Source organism: Hibiscus syriacus, unplaced genomic scaffold (genome assembly GCF_006381635.1).
Source record: "Hibiscus syriacus cultivar Baekdansim isolate YM2019G1 unplaced genomic scaffold, ASM638163v2 tig00116997_pilon, whole genome shotgun sequence".
Taxonomy (NCBI): domain Eukaryota; kingdom Viridiplantae; phylum Streptophyta; class Magnoliopsida; order Malvales; family Malvaceae; genus Hibiscus; species Hibiscus syriacus.
The window spans coordinates 5,205,136-5,211,822 of record NW_024063513.1 but is presented as its reverse complement, the minus strand read 5'-3'; positions in this window follow the sequence as shown (position 1 = coordinate 5,211,822).

Sequence of the window (6,687 nt, the reverse complement as noted above, 5' to 3'; positions counted from 1 at the left end):
CTATTGTACAATGGGCAACAACGACCAAGGGAACCTCAATTTATCTAAAAAAATAATTTATTTAAATTTTACGAAATACAAAGTAAATAAATGTAAAAAAATAAATTTTTACATGAAAATTACAAAGTAAAAAATCAATTTTATCTATGTATTCTAAGTTCTTGATGATGTCGCGAAGTGGTCAAATGATAATGCTACAGGGCTTGTCAAGTATGCCGAGGTCCTAGGCCTTGATCGTCGTCGTAGTCGTCTTACCGAGGAGGTGTACCCAACACACTCCGTGATCAATCGTCGTAATTGCTTCGACTTGGCTTTGGTGACCATATAGGATAAGGTCCCACTCACCCGCAACCGCATGTTCTGTCGAAGATGCTTGAGTGTATGCGGTGCATCCCATGAACCTCCAATCCAATTCAATCGAGTATCGACTGAAGTATGAAATGGACAATTGAATATTGTTGAAAACATTTTGATGTTTCGATATAACAAATTAAGTTAAATGAATTTTAAGATTTTACAAATGATTTTCTAAATATATACTCGAATATCAAATTATTACTTCAAGTCTTCAAGATCAATTTCAAACCTTACTAAATGTGAAAAATTGTGTTTTATACTTAATATATTTTTGAAATAATTTTCAAAAAGTATTTTGAACCAAAATCAAGCCTAAAATCAAATTTTCAAAGTGATGCACCAATCCATGCATCGATGCACCATGGAATAAATTGAACATCGAATGCATTTCATGTATCGATGCACATACTATGCATCGATGCACTCAGAGTTTTATGAAAACATCGAATGCATTTGATGCATCGATGCACCAGCCATGTATCGATGCACTCTGGTTATTTTGAAACATCGAATGCATTTCATGCATCGATGCACTCTTAGTGCACCGATGCACTAAGGGTCCAACGGTCAAAATATTTGAATTTTACACTTGATGCACTTTGGGTATGCATCGATGCACTGTCGCTCCCAACTGATTTAATTAATTGTTTTCACACTTAAACGGCTCTATTGACTCCACTAATCATCCCCAACGTTCAGAATCATTTGAAGGTGTATTTAAACAAGCTTAGAAACCATTGATCAACAACAAGAATACACAAGAAACAAGAATCAAGAAAGAATCAAAGAGAAAACATCAAACATCAAGTGATTTTATCAATCCACCGAGCAGCTAACTCCTGTCATCGCCTGTGGCTGTCGTTTCACTACACCGGAAGTTTTTTTTTTATTATTGTTATGGACTGACTACTACTCCATAGTTGTCTGTCTTTCGCTGGATGAAAGGCCACTTAATTAGTTACCCTTTGGCTTTCTACAAGAGGAAGCCACTTGCGAGCTGCAATGAACCAAGTGATTTTGGTATACTTTAATCATTATTTGTATTTTGCAGTTTTATTATGAAACGTCTTCTTCTATTACCATATTAATCCTCCTTTAAACCAAAAAAAAAATCAATCCTAGGTCGACCGACATTAACGATCTGGTAGGAGGTGGCGTGTTAGAGAAATGATGCATGTACTAAACAAGACGAATGTAAGAATTATAAAATTTTAGTGGTAAAATTAATTATGAACGAAAAATACACATAAAAAACTAAAATATTAAAAAACTTGAAAGTTTCTGGAGCAATTGCTCCCATCCGTCCACCCGGACCATCCTTGCTACTGGAAGTCATGACACTCCACTGAGACCTAGGTGAGGTCCATCCTTGCTACTGAAAGTCATGACACTCCACTGAGACCTAGGTGTGAGCTTAGTGGTATAAGAATGATGCTCTGAATTAGGAATTTACTACTTTTTATTACCCGGTTGTGTAATATGGAGACTTAGTCAAGAGTGCTTGGGTTTAGGGTTCAGGTTGCTATGAATCATTAGTCAATTCCTCTTCCATTGTTATATTTTGTGGCAGACAGTGGAGGAAGACAAACTTTTTCCCCTTTATTTAATAGTTAAATAATTAATTTGAAGCTAAAGAGCAATATTCCTACACTTGTTGTTTGGGTCCTGCAAACATGTAATGAACTTTCAGATTCAAACCATATGTTTTACCAAAGGTCATTGATTTAAATCCTTGAAAATATAATAATATTAGAATTTTAATTATCATTTTTATAATTTTACTCTATTTTATAAAATTATTCATTTTAAAATCGTTAAATAAGTAAACAATGACACTTGTCGCATGATTCATGGAAAAAAGGTATTGATTCGTACGAATTAATCCGATAATATGTGGAAGTATAATGGGGTTTTTTTGACCCAATACCAGGTGGGTAAAAAATTTAGGGTATTGGCATATCAAATTTTATTTAGCAAACTACAATATTTGTTACAGTATCTCAAATATTTTTTTAATAGTTCCCACATTGTGGGCTTTATGTGAATTATTATTTAATTAGGATTATAATGACTCGTCACGTCAAGGTGATGAGTCTATTAATAATATATATATATATATTAAAAAAATCGATAGAACTCGACACATCAAGGTAACTAATTCTTTCAAATTCAAAAAACAAAAAGTAATTGTTGTACAACGGGCAACAATAGCCAAGGGAACCTCAATTTATCTAAAAAAAATTATTTAAATTGTACAAAATACAAAGTAAATAAATGTAAAAAAATAAATTTTTACATGAAAATTACAAAGTAAAAATCAATTTATTTATGTATTCTAAGTTCTTGATGATGTCGCGAAGTGGTCGAATGATAATGTTGCGGGGCTCGTCGAATATGTCTGTGTCGTAGGCCTTGATCATCGTCAGGAGGTGTACCCAACACACTTTGTGATCCACTTTCGAAAGACGATGATGGATTTATGACATTTGACGCCATCATTGTCGTAACTGCTTCGACTTGGCTTTGGTGACCATATAGGATAAGGTCCCACTCACCCGCAACTGCATGTTCTGTCGAAGATGCTTGAGTGTACTGTGGTGCATCCCATGAACCTCCAACCCAATTCGATCGAGTCTCACCTGAAGTATGAAATAGAGGATTGAATTCGAAACTAGCCTAAGATGCGTAATAGTACTTTTCAGCCGCAGATGCTGAAGCGGAAGAAGATAACAATGATGATTTCTTCTTGGACTTGGACTTGTCGCGTGTGGCCTGATGATGTTGTCATTCTACCCATTCTTATGGTGTCGTGAGATATAGTTTGTCATTTTGTTCATAAATCCGGAGATTGTGGGAATGGTCGAAATCTAAGTCCAGCGGGTAATGTCCTGACGATGGGGGAGTGATAGTTCATGTAGTAAGCGTGTCGCGCTGGCCAATTTTCATCATGTTTCCCACGCGTATTGATTGTATAGAGTGCGTCCATATCAACCTCTATTTCCGTAGGAATCGGCTGGTGCGTTGCAAACTGACGCATCACTCTATCATCCGCATGCCACTCAACAACCGTTTGGTGCAATAACGGCGTCACAACACACCATAAGTGGGACCCCTCTAAAATCGCACTGGCAATATGCGATTGATCTCCTCGTCAACATACGGAAGCCAAGAGAATTGTAAATATAAAATATCAAAGTTAGTATATATAAAGTTAAAAAGATTCAAAAAATAATAAAAATAGCGTATGCCATACCGCGAATCAATTGGCGATGTCGATCCTCATCCGTATGTCCCGTGCATCGGCACCCGTCAACTTCGTCTTCATTATTTTATGACGCCATTTAAAAATATTTAAAAATAAAAAAAAATTATAAACAAACAAACAAATAAAATTTTGAGATTCAATTAAATAAATGAAGTTAAACAATTATCTTGCAGCCATCGAAAACTCGACCAAGGCATCTATAATCGGTGTAAAAATGACAAGCGATATCAGGCCCAGGACTGTAGCATTAACAGACAACTTGCTACATTGGCTTTTCGACCACGCTGGACAGTTGCAACCTTGCAAAGCTCCCGGTAAAGAAAGACCAAAATCGTCGAGTCCCAACTAGTATTCCAGCACACAACGAAGTCTTCCAAATATCATATATATTGGGTGTGCACCAAATTACCATGTTTTTCGGTAATAATATCCCTCAGATCACTTGGAGAAGAAATGCTCTGGACGCGAAAACAACCTCTGCCTCTATAGACTCGTCTGTGACTTGGAATTCAAACTCCAACCACGTTATCATTACCCGATAACCCGTCATGAAGTTGGATGGTGGCCATTTTCTCAAGACTTGGTGGATCAACGTTGCGGGGTAGTAAAAGCTATGACTCACGATGGGGGCTCCATTCACCGGAACATCGAGTTGGTAAGCGACGTCTTCTAGAGTACTCATCGCTTCACCACTCGGGAAATTGAACGTGTGCGTCTCGAGGCACCAACTTTAAATCGGAGCCTCGATCAACGTCGGGTACACCTTGGAGCCACGTAAAAATATGGTTGAAAATAGACCAGATTGATCCAGATAAACCATCATCCGTTGATGTGACTCTCTGTTTGTCATCCCCTGACTAGGAATACTTCATTCGTTGTTTGACTCGCATTTGATCGACGAAACATAGACGTTATCCAAGTGCAACATATATTCTAGAGTTTCCATTTTTTGAGATTTTCACACAACGAATGTTTTTTTCATTTTTTTTTTTTGAATTCAAAGTTTGGTGAAATACTAAAATCCCAAACTCTTATTTATAGCCTTATCTCAAATGGTTATAAACAACTAGTTTTCCAAAATGTTCCGCTGAACTTATCACCTCGAGGTGACGAGTTTCATTGACCGTTATTGCCCCTCTGCCTGTTGAACAACAACTAATTTTTTTTTATGAATTCGAACAAACTCGTCACCTAGTCGTGATGAGTTTCATCGATTTTTTATTTTATAAATTTTATTTTTTTTAAAAAATAATATATATATATATATATATATATATATCCGAGTACCATTAAAAAAATTTATAAAAATATTTTTATAAATATTTTTAATAAACTCGTTACCTCGACATGACGAGCCATTATAACCCCAATTAATTAATATCTCATGTAAGACCTACTACGAGGGGACCATTAAAAAATAATATCCGAGTGAACTCGTCACCTCGAGATGAGAGTTCCAGGCAGATTGTAGTAAATACCATAGTTTGCTAAATAAAATTTGGCTAGTCCTACTATCCTAAATTTTTTACCCGTATGGAGTATTGGGCCAAAAAAAAATCAGTATAATGGAGAGCGTCAAAAAATTGTTTTCGGGAAATGGCTTAGCTTAGTTTCGGCTCATAGTCAGAGGGTTAGGACTTAAAACTTCCTTTTCACCACCACCCTGAAAGTTTCTCACTTTGGCCCAAAAGTGCCTATCGTTACCTGAATAACGTTATTAAATAGATCATAATTGTTATTATATATAAAAAAAATATGGTAATGTACAAAAATAGTCCACTGACTATAACATGTTGCTTTTTTGAGTCCTATGACTATTAAAAGTTACAAAATGGTCCATTGACTATAGAGTAATGCTTTGTTGAGTCACATGACTATTAAAAATTACAAAGTGATCACCTTATTATTCATATGTTCCAAACTTATCATTTTATGTAAAAAAAAATTGACAGTTGTATGAGATGAACGTTAACCTGTTGACTAGGATATGATAAAATCTGATTCTAAAATCATTTTACGTATATTTTGTGGATCAAATTTCCGTTTACATTATGTCGTCGAGTCAATGCTTGAAATTTATGCTGGCGAGCTATTGCTTGAAAGTAACGATAGTACTAGTATACATCATTAAAATATGATTTTATCATATCTCAGTCAATAGGTTGACGTTTAGCTCAGACAAGTGTCAATTTTTAACGAAAAATGACACTTTTGGAATATATGAATAGTTGGAGGATCATCTTGTAACTTTTTAATAGTCGAGAGACTCAATAAAATACCGTCTTATAGTTAAGGGACCATTTTATAACTTTTAATAGTCATAGGACTCAACAAACCAACATTCTATAATCGAGGGACCATTTATGTACTTTATCCAAATTTTATATATGATTAAATGTAAATAATTAAAAAATTATATGAAAATGATTAATGTAGACATTCAATTAATAGCTATTATTTTAATTACATATAAAAATATTATATATTAAAATTATTTACTAATATGTATATTAACGTTTATATGATTAATTCAATACATACAAGGACTAAAATAAATATATAATTTTTTTGTTTTAAAATAAAACTTCATTTAATATTTTAATATAATTATTTGACATATTTTACACGTGATAATAACTTTAAGGTATTTAATAAAATTAATATTGAAAATTTATTAATAATTAGACATATTTTTATGTGAGTAAAATTTTAAATTATTTAAAAAAATTCTAAGATTATGAAAAAGAATTATTCATATATACGTATGCAATAGATTTACTATCACATACTAAAATACATATGGTGTAAGCCGACTCGTATTCCTGAAGGATTCTACCAGTATGCCCCTGGAGTTGCTCAAGCGGATTTACTAGGTCAAAGTAGCCCAGGGATCTTCACTTTTGGGCTTTTTGTTTCCACCAGTATGCCCCTGGAGTATTCAATATTCTAAGCTAAAATATTACACAATAATTAAAGGCTTAGATTTTGACCGATTGACTTTGTCATCAATATTGTTGACACGTCTGTCAACGCAGATTTTGCCTTTATTTTGTTTATTAAAATTA